Here is an 18,638-nt window from a genome sequence, read left to right on the forward strand (position 1 = left end):
CATGTAATGTATCTGACCCCAGGAATGTGTCAATAAAGTTTCCCCTTCCTGGGACAATGAATTCACGGTGTTCTTATTTCAATTTCCAGGAGTATATATATATATATATATATATATATATATATATATATATATATATATATATATATATATATATATATATATACGCACACTGCTGGCCACCGTAAATGCAACACCAAGAAAGACAAGAGGTAGCACAACAAAATTTATTGTGTAGATAACATGTTGACCAATTATCAAATGATTACGTTTACAGACGTCTGTGACATGTGGTTCCTGCCAGAATCAGTAGCCAGAGTAGCCGCCATTGTTGGAGATCACCGCTGCCACACGTCTCGGCATTGAGTCAAAGAGACGTTGGATGGGTTCCTGGGGTACAGCAGCCCAAGCAGCTTCCACACGTTGCCAAAGATCATCTGGTGTGGCAGCTGGGGATGTAATCTGGGTCACTCGATGAGCAACCATGGACCACATGTTTTCTATCGGCGAAAGATCCGGAGAGCGAGCCGGCCAGGGAAGCATTCAATCTGGTTATTCACGAAGAACCTTTGGACAATGCGTGCCACGTGTGGTCGCGCATTATCCTGTTGAAAGATGGCTGTGGCCGAGCCCTGAAGGTAGGGAAGGACAACTGGCTCCAGCACCTCGGATATGTAGCGCCTGCTATTTAAAGTACCGGCAATGCGTACTAGAGGCGTGCGAGAGTAATATCCTGGCGGTGCATAATGCAGCTGTCCAGCATCCTCTCTCCACGGTGTCTCCACACTCGAATCCGACCATCGTGGTGCTGCAGACAGAAGCGTGCCTCGTCAGTAAAGACAACGTCATTCCATTCTGCCGTCCACATCCGTCTGTCATCACACCATTGGCGACGGAGACGTCTGTGGTTCTGCGTCAATAGTAGACGAAGCAATGGACGTCTTGCGGACAGACTACTCTGCTGTAAACGGCGTCGAATGGTACGCGCAGACAGTGGATGATGCGTTACAGACGCAATGTGCTGTGCTATGGTTCGGGATGTCACTGAGCGATCCGTCTCTGCCATGCGCACAATTTGCCTATCAGCACGTGCAGTGGTGCTCCGAAGTGAATGCGATCGACCACGTCGGTCCGTTGTACCGTCCTGCATCCAACGGTCACATATCCGCATTACAGTTGTTTGGTTTCGTCCAACACGACTAGCGATTTCTCTGTATGATAATCCACAATCTCGGTAAGCCACTATCCTTCCTCTGTCGAACTCGGATACTTGGTCAAAAGATGTTCGCTGTTGTCTACGAGGCATAACTGATCGTCTTGTGAAACAACCACAAGGTAAACACACGTGCCGAACGTACACTCGTCGAAATCGCCAAGCCTTAAATGGCGCTATGAGGTGGCGCCACAGGCGCGCGTGATGTGCGTCTGCGCTGAAATTCTAATCAGTTGCATATATCATCGCTGCAAACTCATGGTGTAAATTCAGTATATATATATATATATATATATATATATATATATATATATATATATATATATATGTGTGTGTGTGTGTGTGTGTGTGTGTGTGTGTGTGTGTATGTGTTGCATTTGATATATGAGAATCAGCACTGAGAGGGTAGAATCTCATAACTCTCATAGGAGCAGATATATGGGCAAAAAGGATTTTACAATCTCTGACACATAGGTTGCCCTTACAACAGGAATGTGGGTAATGTCAGCATTCGTTAAAGGGGCAACAAGTGTGGATGGGCAGTGAACAGAGATAAGGGGGAGTGATGATTGAAAGGATCACTGTGGCAGAAATCTATGGACACCTGTCCCTATTTTGACTGTCGCTCAGGGGGCCTGAAGATGGCATAATGTAGCACTGAAACTGGTTGCTCAAATAAAATAACTGAAAAAAACTGCTGATGGTGACATGGGAAGGATATGTTTAGTAAGAGAGGTGGGAGAAAGAGGTGGGCAGAGGACACAGAAAGGAGGAAGAGATGGACAGTGAGAGAATGGAGTATGAGATGGATAGAGAGAGTGATGAGGAGGTGATGGATAGAAAGAGGAAGAAAGAGGAGTTTGACAGAGAGAGGGGGAGGTGTAGATGGTCAGATAAATGGTGAAGAAGGAAGGGCTGGGGGAGGGGGGGAGAGTGGGAAGGAGAAGGTGATGGACACAGAGGAAGGAGAAGGTGGGCAGGGAGTTATGAGGATCGAAGGGAGGGAGAGAGAGAGAAGTGAGAATGAAATGGGCAGAGGCAGGGGGAAAAAGGAGTTGGACAGAGAGTGGGAGAGGAAGAGATGGACATAGAGAGGGGGAAGTAGGGTGAGCCTGACTTGGGGGGGGGGGAATGAGATTGGCAGATAGGGTGGTGAGGAGGAGATGGACAGAGAGACAAAAAAATGGTTCAAAGGGCTCTGAGTACTATGGGACTTAACATCTATGGTCATCAGTCCCCTAGAACTTAGAACTACTTAAACCTAACTAACCTAAGGACAGCCCACAACACCCAGCCATCACGAGGCAGAGAAAATCCCTGACCCCGCCGGGAATCGAACCCGGGAACCTGGGCGTGTGAAGCGAGAACGCTACCGCACGACCACGAGATGCGGGCACAGAGAGACACAGAGGATGAACTACACATAGTGAGGGTGGAGAAGGAATGGACATAAAGGGAGGGGGAAGGAGGAGTGGGTCAGAGAGAGGGGAGAGAAGACAGAGATAGGGAGGAGGGGGAGGAGGAGGAGGAGATTTACAGAGATATGGGTAGGATGAGATGCACAGAGAAAGGAGGCAGGAGGAGATGAACAAAGAGAGATGAGGAGGGATGATCGTAGAGAGTTCAAATGGTTCAAATGGCTCTGAGCACTATGGGACTTAACAACTGAGGTCATCAGTCCCCTAGAACTTAAATCTACTTAAACCTAACCAACCTAAGGACATCACAAACATCCATGTCCGAGGCAGGATTGGAACCTGCGACCGTAGCGGTCGCCCGGTTCCAGACTGAAGCGCCTAGAACCGCTCGGCCACACCGGTCGGCTGATCGTAGACAGTGGTAGGATAAAATGTGAGATGAACAGTTTGGAATAAATAAACACTCCATGGCTCCTGTACAGAGAGCAGAGAGACGGAGGGTGGACGAGGTGGTTAGGGGGGGGGGGTGGGGAGAAGATATGTGCAACATATGCGTCGAAAGTATATGTGGACGAAGCCTCAGCTAAAAGTCTAGTCACATTGTTTTACCCCAGCAGTTTCCAGTCATCCACACGATGTAGATTTGCTCTTAACATAGTACAAAACGAGGGACTGCGCGTCAGTGTTACAGTATATCCTGCGACTGCGTGCGAAAAGAAGACATAATTTTCGGATGCAGACTAATAACTACATGCACGATTTCTCTATTGGGTTGTTATATAGGTGAGGAAATCTTGAATCGGTTTCTAAAACAACCTTTACTTTTATTCTTAGTCCACCTATTTTTTTACCTTAGTGTATGTGTTGTTTATCTTTAGTTAGACAACTCGGCTGTTCAGTTAAAGAAGTCTTCTTTAATTAACAAGAATGATAATACCCTCACCTTACCGTTGCTATCGTCTCAACTTGCAAATGTACAATTGTCGTCCACTTTGTGTTTAACGTCTTTTCGGTCTATTCAAAGTAAAGTACATTAAACAGCACAGGTAATAAACTGTGTTAAAGAGTTGTGTCTGCGCTTGGCTGCTTTTTTGGTGGCACCTGGCCCTTCTGTGTGTTCCGTTGCCGGACGCCCTCCTTTCCGTGCACCGAGCGTTGCTGCGGTTCCTTTTCGCCTGACAATTTTGTCTCGCTATTCTTTGTGCCTCACGGCAGCTCTGCAATGACGTGAAGAGGGGAAAAATGGCCTTAATTGCTGTCGCCTTTCTGAAACGTTAAAGACACACTGAATTGAAGGCTTCCTCTTGTTTAAAGCGTTTACTCTCAAACAGACTTACTTCTTTCTTCTGAAAGAGCTAACAATTGCTGCTCATCAAGTTGAACCTTTAGGCAACGACAGTTTCAATCGAATTTCAGTGAATGTTGGGTTTTAAAAAGTAAAGACTTCACTTTGTAACTCTATCTCGAGACACAGTCCGCGTTTCTGCCTTCGTAGTGACATTGTATTCTAGAATAAGAGTGACATTTTAAAGTTGACCATTTTTAGAGTTATTAAACCTCGAGTAACAATTCATTGAAATTGCTCTTGTAGGTAGATACAAGTAAATAAATTTAATTGCTTGAGCAAATGTGAAAAAAATGCTTATTGTGTTATATACTCCTCTCACTTTAAATTCATTAATAATTACTGTGGTAAAGTTCCATGAAAGCACGGCAAAATCGTTTTCCAATTTCCAATGCAAATTTTGGTTAGAGCGGCATAAAATTTCCTACAACGTTGTATTTAAAATTTCTCTTGTGTCTGTTATAGGTGCGCATAACTTGACAAAAACAAGTAAAATGTACGATTAGATTTCATTTTCATTGAATATGTCGTGCCTAGCGTAATACTGAGATAAATAACTAACAAAGATGTAGTAGAACATAAAATTTGATTTGAAGACTTTATATTTTAGTATGTCATGTGTGACGTTCTAATTTACCTAAATCAGTTCGACAATTGAATGAAACAACCGCGCAGTGTTCCGAGAAACTTAACACCACAATTGAGGATAACGAAGTAGACGACGTTCTGGAATTCTCATATTTACACAGCAAGGAGCAGGGATGAAAGAAAAAGCATACTAGCATTGACGAAAAGGTCATTTGTGGCGAAGGGAAGTCTACTAATAGCAAACATAGGCCTTAAATTAAGAAACAAATTTCTGAGAATGTACGCTTGGAGCATAGCATTTTGTGGTAGTGAAACATGGACTGTGGGGAAAGCGGAACAGAAGAGAATTGAAGCATTTGAGATGTGATGCTAAAGAAGAATGTTGAACATTAAGTGGATTGATAATGTAAGAAATGAGGACGTTCTCTCCAGAATTGTCGAGGAAAGGAATATACACTGACAAAAAGAACGGATAACATGATAGGACATCTGTTAAGATATCAGGAAATAGCCTCATTGGTACTTGAGGTTAGAGGGAGCTGCAGAAGGTAAAAACTGTAGAGGAACACAGAGATTGGACTACATCCAGTAAGTAATTGAGGACGTAGGTTGAAAATACTACTCTGGAAAAAAAGGAAAAGTCAAATGTTTTGAATGTGTTTCTTTTTTAAGCGTATTTTATTTGAAATTGTTAGCATTACTAAAACACATGTATCAACAACTTTTGTTATCAACGTAACTGGAACCAAAATTAATTTTAGTTCAAAGGAACAGTAAAAACTGAAACGCTGCAATCTTCGTAAATGTAACATTTATTGAAAACAATTAAGTGATGAACTGCCCAACAAAAAATAATTTCAGTAATTCCCTCTGATGACCCTTCCCGGCACCGGCTGCCTATTTTCCCTTCCACTCGTCCAGGACGGTTCGCTAAGCGCTGAAGACCGTGGCGCTGTTGTCTATTCTTCAGCTTTACTTAAGCGGTCCTTGGGAAACGATTGTTGATGTTCTTGACGGTGAGTTTGTGGCATGTGTTGAGTCTGTCTGAAATGTCGGTTTCGAATGGAGAATTTTTTTTCACATGAGACAAAAGTTTTAGTGATGATTGAGTGGTGCTAGTGAAGGAGGAAGGAGGTATTTCACTTCGGAATGCAACTTCAGGTAAGTCGCTAATGAAAAACTTGACGAATATCACCGTGCACGTTACTTGCCAAAATAACTATACGAATGAAAAATTCTTTAAGTTATTCTTCGCAGAGGGGAAGTACTATCGGGCACCCATTCCCACGGATGGACTGACCCCAAATTGGAGTTTAAAACAGAGTGTTTTCTTTGCGGTAAAGAAATAAGTGAAGACTGTCTTCAAAGACAGAAGAAGTTACATGACGCGACGTGATACTGTACATCAGGTGGAGCAGCTATTTGTGCATCATACGATCGTAAGAGCGTCTGGAGAACGAGGTGATGAGTGATCCCAGCGAGAGATTGAACGTACTGCTAGTGGGCAACGCAGCTGGCAGAGCCAATAGTGAATGGGCAGGTCTGTTATGTGCTACGCTCAATACTCTGAGGAATCGTGTTTCCAGTATTTCAAATCTCGTCTCTGTAGCCGAGGTCGCTCGCAACGAGAGGAGAGGTCACCAGACTTTGCACCAGTGTCATAATTTAAATTCCAAACTTCTCAACAGTATCGCTTCAGATGAGGTAATATGGGACTCTTGACGGTGATCTGGAGGTAGGTTCTTGTTGTTTTCAGTCGGAAGACTGGTTTGATGAAGCTCTCCACGCTACTCTATGTGGTGCAAGCTTTTTAATCTCAGAATAACTGTTGCAACATTCATCCCTTTGAACCTGTTTACTGAATTCGTCTCTCGGTCTTCCTCCAGAATATTCTTCCCCTTCCCCAACTTCCCTCCAATACTAAAGTGATGATTCCTTTATGTCTTAGAATGTGTCCTATCAACAGATACTTTCTTTTAGTCAAGTTATGCAATAAATTTCTTATCTCTCCAGTTCTGTTTATTAGTTCGTCATTATTAACGCGATCTACCCATCTAATTTTCAGCATTGTTCTGAAGCACATGTCAAAAGCTCCTCTTCTCTTCATACCTGAACTACTGATCGTCCACGTTTCACTTCCATAGAAGTCTATACTCCAGACAAATCCCTTCCTATCCCTTAAATCTGTATTCGATGTTAATAACTTTCTCTTCTTCAAAAACGTTATTCTTACCATTGCCAATCTACATTTTATACCCTCCGTATTTCGGCCATCATCAATTATTTTACCTTCGAAGTAGCCAAACTTCTCTTCTGCTTTTAATGTCAAATTTCCTGATCTAATTTCCTCACCATAGTGTGATATAATTGGACTACATTGTATTACCTCTGTTTAGCTTTTGTTTACATTCATCTTATAGGCTCCTTTCAACACAATGTCCATTCCATTCAACTGCACTTCAAGTCCTTTGCTGTCTCTGACAGAATTACAGCATTGTCGGCAAACCTCGCCGTCTTTATTTCTTCTCCCTGAACCATAATAGCTTTTCCAAATTTTTATTTGGTTTTCTTTACAGCTTGCTCAGTGTACAGATTGAATAACATTGGTGATAGGTTACAACCCTGTCTCAGTATCTTCTCAGTTACTGCTCCCTTTTCACGCATTTTGATCCTTACAACTGCCTTCTGGTTTCTGTACAAGTTGTACATAGAATTTCGCTCCCTGTATTTCATCCCTGCTACTTTCACAATTCCAAAAGATGTATTTCAGTCAGCACTGTTCAAAGCTTTCTCTAAGTTTGAACCTGTATAAATATAGGTTTGCCTACCTAAAACCTATCTTCTAAAATAAGTTGAATGATCAGTATTGCCTCACGTGTTCCTACATTTCTCCAGAACCCAAACTGCTCTATACCAAGGTCGGATTCTACCAGTTTCTCCATTCTTCTGTAAGCAGTTCGTGCCAATATTTTGCAACAATGACTTATTAAACGAATAGTTCGCTAATATTCATACTTGTCAGCTTCTTCTTTCTTTGGTATTGGAGTTACAGCATTGTTCTTTAAATACGAGGATATTTTCGCAATCTCGTGCTTCTTACATGTCAGGTAGAATTGTTTTGTCATGTCTGGCTTTCCCAAAAATATCAGTAGTTCTGAGGAAATGTTCTCTACTCCAGGGGTATTGTTTCAGCTTATGTCTTTCAGTGACCTGTCAGATCCCACCTCATCTTCATCTACTTCGTCAAATAGTTCTATGATATTGCTTTCAAATTCATTTCCCTCGTGAAGCCACTCTGAGCTCTTGATATTCATACAGCTGTTTCTCATTTCTCCAAATACACTATCCAGTCGCATTAATGTGACCACGTGTGAAAAGACTGAATTATCAGCTTTTGCAGTGCTGACCGCTGCAGACGTGGAGGAAGAGAGTCAGCGAGGTTCCGGGAGGTGCTGACAGGGATGTGAAGCCGTACCGACCCCAGCGCTGTGGCCACCAGCGGTAGGTTTCTCAGTTCATGTTCCCAGGTGCGAACCGTTCAGTCGAAGAGGTCCCACAGAGTTTCCAGTGGGTTTAAATCCGGCGGGTTTGGTGGCAAGCGGAGTCCGGCAAACTCCTCCTGCTTTCCGAATCGCGCACGTACACTGCGAGCTGTGTGACACTTTGTAATGTCCTGCTGGTAGATGTCAGACTGCAAGCAAACACAAACTGTATGTGGCTTTGACCGTGGTCCCCAAAGACAGATGAATACTTGCATGTGCCTTCTAGAAAGGCGAGATCACACAAGGAATGTCACCAAAACGTTGCAGACATTCCAAGCCGTACACGCCAATGGCTACCTGGAGCATAAAACATGATTCATGTGAGAAGACCACCTGTCGTCATTCAGTGGACGTTTAGTTGCGGTATTGGCGTGCAGATCCTAGCTTGTCGGCGATGAAGAGCAGTCAGCACAACCAGACACCTGCTGATATCACGGTATAACTATATACTTATCACGGTATAATTTTATATTTTTATTTTTATAATTATGTTTTATGATTTTGGTTGGGGCGTCTTTAAAAATTGTGGGCTAGCATGAGACTTTTAATTAACTTATACTGCGATAACACTCGTACGGACATCGGCTGCCCCGAAGTGCGTACAATATAATATTTTTTAAACACACCGCGCGACTCACTGCTTTCTAATAAATAGTTTGCGTGAACTCTGCTATTTAGAAAAAGAATATATGCGTATTCTTACACAAACTGTAATTATTAATATGGGTCACAGGGGCTACTGGTTATGTACCAAACTACACAAAGATTACAGAATAAGATTTTCACTCTGCAGCGGAGTGTATGCTGATATGAAACTTCCTGACAAATTAAAACTGTGTGCCGGACTGAGACTCGAACTCGGGACCTTTGCCTTTTGAGGGGCAAGTGCTCTTGGTAGAGAACTTGCCCGCGAAAGGCAAAGGTCGCGAGTTCGATTCTCGGCCCGGCACACAGTTTTAATCTGTCAGGAAATTTCAGATCAGTGCACACTACGCTGCAGAGTGAAAGTCTCATTCTGGAAACGTCCCCTAGGCTGTGGCTAAGCCATGTATCCGCAATATCCTTTCTTCCAGGAGTGCTAGTTCTGCAAGGTTCGCAGAACAGCTTCTGTGAAGTTTAGAAGGTAGGAGACGAGGTACTGGCAGAACTGAAGCTGTGAGGACGGGTCGTGATTCGTGCTTGGGTAACTCAGGCGGTAAATCACTTGCCCGCGAAACGCAAAGGCCCCGAGTTCAAGTCTCGCTTCGGCACACAGTTTTAATCTGTCAGGAAGTTTTACACAAAGATTAACTGAGATATTGCTGAGCTTATTGAATGGAAATATTTCCAATATTTCTTGTTCATTATTTGCAAGGCAAAACTGGAATTATTGAATGGAAATATTTGCAATAATTCTTGTTCATTATTTGCAAGGCAAAACTGGAAAGAATCTCCTTTGCCGTTAAGCGGGAAAATTCGAAACATACTGAACTCATTCAGTATTCTAAATATTAATGAACGAAATATATTTTTACTCTATTAACACTGAAACTATTGTAAGATCAAGGTAGAGAAACCTCTCACATTTAAATTTAATAGTATTACATGAAACTTTAATTATATAATATAGTGAGCTTAATGGCAGACTAAATCCTGATAGGGGAGATGAGATCCCTGCACTACGAAGGTCTGTAAAAAATTTGTTAATTATAATTAATGATTACTATCATGAGAGGTGCCCACTAAGCCAATAATACACACTTTCTCATAAAAATTATATTTTACTAAATTAAATCGGGTGATGCTGAGGGAATTGGATTAGGAAATGAGACACTTGAAGTAGTAAAGGAGTTTTGCTATTTGGGGAGCAAAATAACTGATGATGGTCGAAGTAGAGAGGATATAAAATGTCGACTGGCAATGGCAAGGAAAGCGTTTCTGAAGAAGAAACATTTGTTAACATCGAGTATAGATTTAAGTGTCAGGAAGTCGTTTCTGAAAGCATTTGTATGGAGCGTAGCCATTATAGCGTCCCCAGTGCTATATTACGAAAAGACTTAAAAAACAGTATTTATAAAGAGGTGACATTTAAAAATTGAATAATATATTTTTATCATGTAGCCGTAAAATAATAATTTCTCTATGTAAGTTTCGATTGCAAAGAAATAATTTATGACAAAATGATCTAAAGAGTAATTTACAGCTCAACAATCGCAGCGGCCGATGCAGCCAACGACGCCATTACGTGGCGATATTAACTTATGATAAAATTAGCGGAAGCGAAATACTCGCCAGCTATTAACATAATATTAATTTTTCTCCACAGCCGCACGAAGTTGCAGAAATACGTAGCTTTAAGATTCTTATTTTCAGTACCATAGCCGAGAGCCAGAGCCAGGACTCCGACTACAATACAATGGTTAACGGAGGTGAGAAAAATACTCTCGCGCGTGTGTGAGCCGCAATTGTAATTAATAACTAAAGAGCTGAGAAGTGCGAGAGTTATCGCACATTCAGCTTAACAGCTCATGCATCGAAGCTGCTTACAAGAATAATATACAGAAGAATGGAAAAGAAAATTGAGAATGCGCTAGGTGACGATCAATTTGGCTTTAGGAAAAGTAAGGGGACGAGAGAGGCAATTCTGACGTTATGGCTAATAATGGAAGCAACGCTAAAGAAAAATCAAAACACTTTCATAGGATTTGTCGACCTGGAAAAAGCGTTCGACAATGTAAAATGGTGCAAGCTGTTCGAGATTCTGAAAAAAGTAGGGGTAAGCTATAGGGAGACACGGGTCACATACAATATGTACAACAACCAAGAGGGAATAATAAGAGCGGACGATCAAGAACGAAGTGCTCGTATTAAGAAGGGTGTAAGACAAGGCTGTAGCCTTTCGCCCCTACTCTTCAATCTGTACATCGAGGAAGCAATGATGGAAATAAAAGAAAGGTTCAGGAGTGGAATTAAAATACAAGGTGAAAGGATACCAATGATACGATTCGCTGATGACATTGCTATCCTGAGTGAAAGTGAAGAAGAATTAAATGATCTGCTGAACGGAATGAACAGTCTAACGAGTACACAGTATGGTTTGAGAGTAAATCGGAGAAAGACGAAGGTAATGAGAAGTAGTAGAAATGAGAACAGCGAGAAACTTAACATCAGGATTGATGGTCACGAAGTCAATGAAGTTAAGGAATTCTGCTAGCTAGGCAGTAAAATAACCAATGACGGACGGAGTAAGGAGGACATCAAAAGCAGACTCGCTATGGCAAAAAAGGCATTTCTGGCCAAGAGAAGTCTACTAATATCAAATACCGGCCTTAATTTGAGGAAGAAATTTCTGAGGATGTACGTCTGGAGTAGAGCATTGTATGGTAGTGAAACATGGAGTGTGGGAAAACCGGAACAGAAGAGAATCGAAGCATTTGAGATGTTGTGCTATAGACGAATGTTGAAAATTAGGTGGACTGATAAGGTAAGGAATGAGGAGGTTCTACGCAGAATCGGAGAGGAAAGGAATATGTGGAAAACACTGATAAGGAGAAGGGACAGGATGATAGGACATCTGCTAAGACATGAGGGAATGACTTCCTTGGTACTAGAGGGAGCTGTAGAGGGCAAAAACTGAAGAGGAAGACAGAGATTGGAATACGTCAAGCAAATAATTGAGGACGTAGGTTGCAAGTGCTACTCTGAGATGAAGAGGTTTGCACAGGAAAGGAATTCGTGGCGGGCCGTATCAAACCAGTCAGTAGACTGATGGAAAAAAAAAAAACCTAAAGATCTTTTGCTTTAAAGTGGACTGACTAGCCGAGGAAATTAATATGAAAAGTTTATTACGTTGTTCAACTTATATGCTCATGTTTTAAGATTCAGCGAGTCTAACATTCATTAACGTAACAAATAATTTGAGATTAATATTGTTAAAAAGGAGAACTTCAGGAAAGCATTTAATAGTAAATCAAAATAAAATGAAATATCATTTTTATTTAGGCCCACCACGTAAGTTGGCAACAATCAAAAAATAATAATAACAATAATAATATATTAAATTACGACTGCCGACGGACGCGAGATTGGCGCCGCAACTTTGGGGCCCGATCAAAGAAAATACGAAATTTACTAAATCTGACTCTATTGTAATGAATGTAATTATGTATGTGTCTAATTGTTGTAAAATATTAATGCCTATATGAATTCTTTTACATGTACAACAACAAAACCACACACACCCTGAGGAGAGCTGGAGAAGAAAAAGTGTAGAAAAGAAAAGGGATTACGAGAAAGAAAAATAAGGTAAGGCCTATTGTGCAAGCATCCTGTGTAGCTCTGTGCGGAATATCGAACCCATATGCACATGAGATACCTTCGGTGAAAAAAAAATAGTAAGTAAAGTGCAATTTAAATTGTGTGCATTTGTGTATTTATGCTTTTATTTTTGGAGGGGATAATTATTCGTGTGTATATCAGTGTTAAAGATTCGTCAGTGGCTTAAAGTGAATTTATTATGGGTAAGATAGGACAAGCTAAAGCATCCGTACCAGACGAACAAAATTTTGTTAATATGGAAAGTGAGGGTCATTTGCAATACGTACACGAATCCCAAGCCACCGCCTCGGATAACATAATTTCCGGAGCGGGGGGCGAGGATCTGTGGACGGTGAATGACGCTCCACAGCAGAATGGGAATAGAGGAACAACTCCACAGCCTGGGCAGGGGGGCCAATCGAGTGCTAGATTAAGCGGGGCACCAGTATGCTCACCGATTGCAGACCCTTTTGCTGAATTTCTGCGTAGGCTCGAAGAAAGAGATAGGGAAAGAGACGAAAAACTGTCTCAAATGCTGCATGAGCAGGAGGAAAAATTAATGCAAAAGCTCAGTGAGCAAGAGCAGCGCAGTGAAGCAAAACTAGACAGTATACAAAGTGAACTTGCCGAGATGCGGGACGCGTGCAAAGAAATCCCCGATCTTGTGCAAAGCTTAGCCGGCGAGATGCAAATATTACAGATATCGCAGGCTAGGCTTGAAGATAATGTCCAGACTTTAACCAACCGCGTGGATAATGTGGAGATAGATGCACGGAAAAGTATTGACGCATTTTTGGAAGTGCAAGCTCAAAAAATCGAAAAAGAATTTAATGAATGGCTAGAAGTAAAGGATCGCGAGATATCTGCAAAGATTGAAAGTGACGTAAATACAGCTGTAGAACAAGCGACTGCGGCCGCGAGTGTAAATATTGACGCTAGCACTGCTGCACTACATACCGAATTAACACAGATCAAATCCCGTGTGACAGCGGAGTTGCCAAATTGGCAACAGGAGGTCGCGCGGAGACTGTCTGCGTTGGAAAGCAATGTAAGCAGTGGCGGACATATGAATCCGACTCCGCGTACTGATTACTATAATAACGCTGACGGTAGGCAGGGTGCGATTGCGCAACCGCAACCTAATGCGAATTATGAGCACGAACAACATGCGATACCGTGCAGCGCACATCACGAAGTAATAAGTGTCACAGAATGTAGCAATCAGATGTGCAAAAAAGAGGACAATGTAATAAGACGCAGGACATTCCAACCCTTCAACAGCGAAAAACGAAATGTCCACGCTGTGGTATTTATTAAGAGCTTCAGGAATGTGTTTCCCAGGGCATGGACGGAAAGATAAAGAATACAGTTCGTGGTCTCCTTTATTCAAGGTGACGCGGCACTGTGGGCCACCGACGTGTCCGAAAAATGTCTAACGATGCAACAGTTTGAAGGTGCATTCTTGCAAAAATTCTGGTCCGATAGCGTCCAAGAAAGACTACGCAAGGAGTTGTACAGTCCAGAAATGTACAATCCTAAGATGGGAACGTTACGCAAATACACTCCTGGAAATGGAAAAAAGAACACATTGACACCGGTGTGTCAGACCCACCATACTTGCTCCGGACACTGCGAGAGGGCTGTACAAGCAGTGATCACACGCACGGCACAGCGGACACACCAGGAACCGCGGTGTTGGCCGTCGAATGGCGCTAGCTGCGCAGCATTTGTGCACCGCCGCCGTCAGTGTCAGCCAGTTTGCCGTGGCATACGGAGCTCCATCGCAGTCTTTAACACTGGTAGCATGCCGCGACAGCGTGGACGTGAACCGTATGTGCAGTTGACGGACTTTGAGCGAGGGCGTATAGTGGGCATGCGGGAGGCCGGGTGGACGTACCGCCGAATTGCTCAACACGTGGGGCGTGAGGTCTCCACAGTACATCGATGTTGTCGCCAGTGGTCGGCGGAAGGTGCACGTGCCCGTCGACCTGGGACCGGACCGCAGCGACGCACGGATGCACGCCAAGACCGTAGGATCCTATGCAGTGCCGTAGGGGACCGCACCGTCACTTCCCAGCAAATTAGGGACACTGTTGCTCCTGGGGTATCGGCGAGGACCATTCGCAACCGTCTCCATGAAGCTGGGCTACGGTCCCGCACACCGTTAGGCCGTCTTCCGCTCACGCCCCAACATCGTGCAGCCCGCCTCCAGTGGTGTCGCGACAGGCGTGAATGGAGGGACGAATGGAGACGTGTCGTCTTCAGCGATGAGAGTCGCTTCTGCCTTGGTGCCAATGATGGTCGTATGCGTGTTTGGCGCCGTGCAGGTGAGCGCCACAATCAGGACTGCATACGACCGAGGCACACAGGGCCAACACCCGGCATCATGGTGTGGGGAGCGATCTCCTACACTGGCCGTACACCACTGGTGATCGTCGAGAGGACACTGAATAGTGCACGGTACATTCAAACCGTCATCGAACCCATCGTTCTACCATTCCTAGACCGGCAAGGGAACTTGCTGTTCCAACAGGACAATGCACGTCCGCATGTATCCCGTGCCACCCAACGTGCTCTAGAAGGTGTAAGTCAACTACCCTGGCCAGCAAGATCTCCGGATCTGTCCCCCATTGAGCATGTTTGGGACTGGATGAAGCGTCGTCTCACGCGGTCTGCACGTCCAGCACGAACGCTGGTCCAACTGAGGCGCCAGGTGGAAATGGCATGGCAAGCCGTTCCACAGGACTACATCCAGCATCTCTACGACCGTCTCCATGGGAGAATAGCAGCCTGCATTGCTGCGAAAGGTGGATATACACTGTACTAGTGCCGACATTGTGCATGCTCTGTTGCCTGTGTCTATGTGCCTGTGGTTCTGTCAGTGTGATCATGTGATGTATCTGACCCCAGGAATGTGTCAATAAAGTTTCCCCTTCCTGGTACAATGAATTCACGGTGTTCTTATTTCAATTTCCAGGAGTGTATTTCGAAAAGTATATAAACAAAACCAGGTACTGGGACGAGCCAATGTCCGATCGTGACATAATCTGATTAATAAAAATGAAGTTGCCCAGTGAAATTAAAAGATATTTCATCAATGTGCCGGAATACGATATAGAACAATTCATGGAAATAGTGGATTCTGTTGACTTATTGATCGAAGATATGAAAACCGAAAACAAGTGGAACCATGCAGGCTGTAATCAACAAAAAGCCGATTACAATAGCAGCCACAGTAACGGTAGTAACTTAGTACCAAATGGTAACGGTAATAGGCAAGAGCACCGGCAACAGAATCGAGGCACAAACAATGGCAATGGTTATAACGGCAACGGTTATAATCGTCAGAATCGAAAGAGACATCATGATGGACGCATGACGAAAGGATATAATGGTAACGGCAATCCGCAATGGCGGAACAACCGAAACCAGTGGCGTGGTAGTAATGAACAGACACCACAGTGGCAACAAAACAGCGCCACAATGGAACGCCAACCCAGGTACATCACAGAACATGTCAGGAGGTTACAATCGACCACCGCAAAACCATGGCTATACACAGTATCAAAATACGCCATCGGGGAGGCAGGGCGGCCAACCCAACAGTAGCAACAACAACAACCAGAACCACAATGTGAGGTTAGTGGAAGTGACAGACAACTGTCAACCCACTAATGCTCATCCGTTAAACTAAAGACAGCCACAATACGCTCTCCGCTGTTGGTTGCAGGATGATGTAGTGAGGGCACATTCACGGATGACAGCCATAAACTTTGTATGCTCAGATACAATGAGGGAACAAAACTAGAAAAGGAACTTGCAGACATACCGCAGAAATGTAACCGAACCGACAAAAGTGTTGTGCAGGCTATATTGCAAGCAGATATGTACGGAGCACCAATACAGATAATAGTCGATACCGGTGCGTCAACCAATGTCATGAGTACAAATTTTTACAAGTACTTTAATCAAAATAATAGAATACCAGTATTGCCAGTGAAGAATTGTCGTGTAACAGGTGCAATAGGTGCACAATCTCATATCATAAAGCACCAGGTGCAAGTCGAGTTTACGGTAGGAAATGAAGCAATGAAAAGCTCGTTCCTAGTAGTAAAGGGATTAGGTGTTGCTTGCATCCTGGGGATGGAATTTTTACGCCAGAGGGACCCAAAAATCGACCTCTTGTGCGGGGAAGTAAGCCTTATGAATGAGGGTAGACGTGTAATTTTGCCATTGTTGAAGTCACGGGAAGTGCACGGTAAATATTGCCGGAACTTTCAGTCTAGATTCGAAGGAATACAGGTAATGAATTTATATTCTGACTTAAGTACAAGACAAGTATATTATAAAGAATTTATTACTGAAGACAAAGAGGAAAAATGGAAACTGATAGCCATGAAAGTCAGGGAGTCAGAACATTTGACTGAAGCACAAAAAAACGAATTGACTCAGCTACTTACAGATTATGAGAATGTGTTTTCGGAAAAACCCGGTGTTATCGAGGGCTACACCTATAACATCGAAGTGGTACCTCACTATACTTTCTGTCACGCAAACTACACCATCCCGTGGTCAAAGAAGGAGGCAATTACGAAGGAAACAAGAAAAATACATACAAAGACTTAAAGAAGTTCGCTCAGTAGAGCAACGTTTACATATATGAGTAGTAGGTTAAGTTTATAGTGTATTTTTTGTGAGTAAATGTTCAGATTTTAGTGTAACATTTAAAGATAATGAGGCACACAAGATTAGTGTGATTCAATTTTGTAGATTTTAAGGAATAACAGTATTTTTAAGCAATTGCAGTTTGAAAGAAAAAAAATGAACGTAGGTTTAACAATATTTTACAAATTTCATGTTTAAAAATGCTTTAAAAATATTTAAAAAAAATTCAACAGCATTTAATGATGAAAGAATTTTTCATTAGTGTGTCATGAATATTTTTGAACTGTAGCAGTAATGAAACTTATGAAATTCAATATTATAGAGTATATGTTGTTCCATGTATTTATGTCTATACCGATCTTGAAATATGCTCAATCATAATTTACTAAACAACATGAGTGCAGGGTATACATCACCCAACGTACCTTATGTGTTGTGGACAAGGTACAAAGCAAATCAGTAAACGCGACTACCGCTAAGCACTGTTAAAATATATTGCCATCCGCTAAGGCAGAGATTTGCACGAATTTATAGTGTAAACAAAAGTCACAAATCTAACATTAATCTAGGAACTTGCACGCTAGGCCTAGATTATAAAATGTGTACAATAATGCGAGAGACAAAGTTTTGTAAAGTCGAGCCTGGCTCTGGAGGGCAAGTACGCTATGAGTGGGCAGACATGACATGGGGAAACCTCAGATGAGACGGAAATACAATTGTATAGTCAAAAAAATCTGAAAGCAAGTACGACTCTAAGTGGAAAATGAAAAGAGATAATTAGTGCGAGAGACCGGTAAAATCCAGCACGAGCCAAAATCCAGTTCAGACTGAATGAAATACATTAGTGTTTGTGAACTAATCGAAACAGTTACTTTAAGCAGTGTGAAAAACTGTGAAGGTGAAACTGTGATACGGGAAGTGAAGTGCTAGTATTGAACGTTCAACAGCGGTAAGGACGCCAAACACCAATATTACGCACGAAAAACTGTGAATTGGTTTATAAATGTGAACTGTTAACGTGAAGTGAACCCACAGTCAATATTTTTGGGACAGACTGTAGTTTCAGTGAGCACAATAACGCGAGATTGGAATGCGATGCGTGGACTGTTGCAAAGCAGCGACCACAGAAACGGTGAATGTTTGTGCTAAGCTCGTACTGGGACACTCACCAGTGCCTGCGAGTGCGGCGAAAACATAAATAATTTTATCAATACAAAAACTGACGTGTAATGGAAACAGTGGCGCATCAAAACTTCATTCACGGGAGAAGATCCATGTCATGTATTCTGCAAGACAGTGCTAGCTTGACACTCGGAAACTGGCGAAAACTTAACAACAACTGCCGCACTAATAAATGCTTCTTCCCCACTAGCGTATCCATCTGCAGCGGGAAACAAATATTACGTTGGTTGTGTGTATGTTTCATGTACTACGTCGGAGATGCGTAGCCGAGCTGACTCCTGCCAACAAGCGCGGGGGGCGAATATCATCCCACTCCGCCATGCCCGGGCGAGACAGAAGCGCATCGCCAACCGTGCAGCCGATCAGCTGATTCTGACGTTCCGCGACGG

The sequence above is a fragment of the Schistocerca nitens genome, chromosome 6 (assembly GCF_023898315.1).
Source record: "Schistocerca nitens isolate TAMUIC-IGC-003100 chromosome 6, iqSchNite1.1, whole genome shotgun sequence".
Taxonomy (NCBI): Eukaryota; Metazoa; Arthropoda; class Insecta; order Orthoptera; family Acrididae; genus Schistocerca; species Schistocerca nitens.